Raw genomic sequence first — 3,255 nt, 5'->3', positions numbered from 1 at the left:
ATCAGAGTTACAAATGTTTTAAGAATAACCACCTAATGTGAATATAAAGTTCTCACAATTAGGTACCGAACACTGATACCCTCGTTATGATTCAACCATTCTCTATTTAATATAATATACAGACAATACAAATGACAATTTTATTATTTAAATATCAAATATTACATTAAATATTAATTATGATGATTGGTTGTAGGACACTGCCCTAACATCTACACCCAACAAAAACTAGTTTTTCCTCTCTATTATTTATTTTGTAAGTTTTCTTTTCATATAAATATGTATACATCTTCTTTTCTATTTGTTACGGATTTCTTGTAGGTGCATAAATTAATTTTCTTTTATAGATAATTTTTACATGTTAGATGAATCAACTCTTGCATGTAAGATTTGTATCTTTTAGTTTTATATAGAAAACGATTAACTTGAATTAGAATCAAATATTAGGTATCTAAAGTATGTTAGCCAAAACAAAGATTAAAACTTGGTCTTTTCCTTCAATCTTATAAGCTACAAATTTCAATCTTTCACTAATAACATTTGTTAGACTAAATACCTTTAAACCTATGAAACTTCCCATAAACTTTCAATGTGGGACAAGCTTGTAAAATAAACTTTCCTATTATGAGTATGAAATTCCCAAAAACGTCCAACATGGAACTTAGCTTACAAAATAAACTTTTGCATTATAAAGTTTTAGTTTTGGATAATTTTTAGTCACTTTCTTCCTAATTAGTATGCCAATGAGGCTACATTATTTATAATCGTGCACGGTCTATCGATGTTTCAAAACAGAATTGAGATAAAATTTGATCACCAATATTATGATGTAACAAATATTAATAGGATGATTTATTAATTACACTAATCTCTTGCATATATTATTCAACCAAATTCATGGAAGTCTATAGATTAGGGCACTTTCTGTATTCCGTCATTAATAAAATTATGTGTATAAATAATATACATAATTTTATACACAAATAATGATATATTATTATATGATATGGTGTTAATTTATCTCTAATTTAAAATTATTCAATCATATAATGATATGTCATAATTTATGCACATAATGCTAGTATTTTGTCATACAAATTCTTCTATCTAGCTTTCCTAAGGTCATAATTATCTTGGTCCTTCAAAATCTTATTTACTTCCTATAATTTTTCATATTTGTCTATATAATTTTACTCGTCGTAAAGAGGATTTGATCCAAATTGACCTAATTTTTGTATTAGTTTAAACTTTGAATGAAACCATTATATCCATTTTGAGTTTGAGATCAACTTATGTATAGTATCATCAATAGATATTCATATAGTTAGCAAAATAAACAGTATTATTAAAAGAATAAATAAGCCAATCTCAAATTAAACTAAAATTTTAGTTTTAAATTAATTAATTCAAATTGAATTATGAATTTACTCTAAGCTAAACTTATGTGTATCTAGTGCCTTAATTATTTATGGGGATTTGAGAAGTTTTCCATTGACATAATGATAACAATATCTGTAGAATCAAAATTACTTTTTTTGTATTGTTTTTTTAATTTTGATAAAAAGAATAAAGAAACTCATTTTTTATTTTAATCGAACTTAAACCAACCTTAATTTTAGTTCAATAAACTTAAACTGAATTCAAATTGGATAATTTTTTATTCGAAACAAACTCAAACTAGAGATATTCGGGTTCAACCTGATATTGCCACATCATTTATTCATATTAATTAAAGTATTTTATGAAGTTGTAAATTTGGACAAAATCATTCATTCATTGTGAAACATCCAATAACCAGATGAGTAATTGTATTCATACGCAACTCCACCAGTCGAAATCTTCAAACTCAACCTATATTGACTAAAGCAACCATGGAGGTGAGTTCTGGTTGGTGAATAATTACAACTAGATTGAATACCAGAAACTTTACAAATCATTCTTTCAAAAAATCATACACACTCAACTAGATATATATTAATATTTAATTCTACAGATTATCCCAATTTAGGGTTCAAACTTGATTTTAAAAAAGAAATACAAGTAAGATGATTCTATATTTAAGTTTTACGTTACATGGGCGGGCAGCCATTACTAGCCATCAAGAATCCAGTAAAAGTATTAATCTTCGCTAGTTCGTGGCCATGTAGGTGCCAAGTTGAAAGAGATCTAATTCTATGAATTGTCTAAGATAATCAGTGAATTGATAGACATCCGTAAGAGATAAAGACATTACAGTATTATATATGTACCGGATTATCGAAAAGTGGTTCCCTTGAAAAGGATTGTTCCTGATATTTTCCAATTTCCTACCAATCACAAGGCTCTGTTAACCAAACCAAATTGCAAAAATAAACTTTACACCTCCAAATCGTTGGCAGTTGTACCCAACTCAGGATATTCCTCAGACAAAACGACACTTAACTACCCTACTGCATGTATCAACATCTTCTTTAATATTGAATCTCATCGATTTTCATTAGAATAAAATCTAAAGAGAGCATTTTAATTAAGTTGATGTGAATGTGTTGGCGAAGAAGTTTTCATGTAGTCGGTATTGTGTCATGGTGTCGGTTGTCAATCACCTTTTTATTATGTTGGTGTAAATATAATGAGACTTTTTCCTTCGTTTGTAAATGATGAACCAAAATAAAGTTTATTGGAATATATGTTATGCGTATAAGTATGAAAATTAAAAATTCATATTATATAAAACTAATTGACTTTGTATAATTTGAGTTTCGATTTTCACATTTATAAATCAATATATTTCGATATGGTATCAAAACACAAGCTAGACAGTATGTCTACTAACCTAAAGTATTTCTGGATACAAGTAACAATACACCGGTCTAAGAACAAACTTAGCCAAGCAACAAGTCTAACAATCTATAATAGTTACACTTGAAGGAGGGTGTTAGAAATTAAAAAGAAAAGAGTCATACACTACATCTAATAAAAATGAATAAAATGAGTGGTATATAAGTATGGTGGATTGGACCTTAACATAAGTTAATTGATTTTCTATAATATGAGTTTCAATCTCCACACTTTAAGGAGATAAAACTCTTATTCCAATTGTGATACAATTGAGATAGCTGTATGACACATCATACAATCAATCATTCCAAGTGCATGAATGGTTGTTGATGCAATATTCTATCAATTAACATTAACTCTGTGATTTATGTTTGAGATATTGGATAAGATATTGAATATGTTCAACAAAGGATAAAGTTAATCTCTTTCATATCACTC

This window comes from Mangifera indica, chromosome 8, assembly GCF_011075055.1.
Source record: "Mangifera indica cultivar Alphonso chromosome 8, CATAS_Mindica_2.1, whole genome shotgun sequence".
In the NCBI taxonomy this organism is placed as follows: Eukaryota; Viridiplantae; Streptophyta; class Magnoliopsida; order Sapindales; family Anacardiaceae; genus Mangifera; species Mangifera indica.
This window is presented reverse-complemented; position numbering follows the sequence as displayed.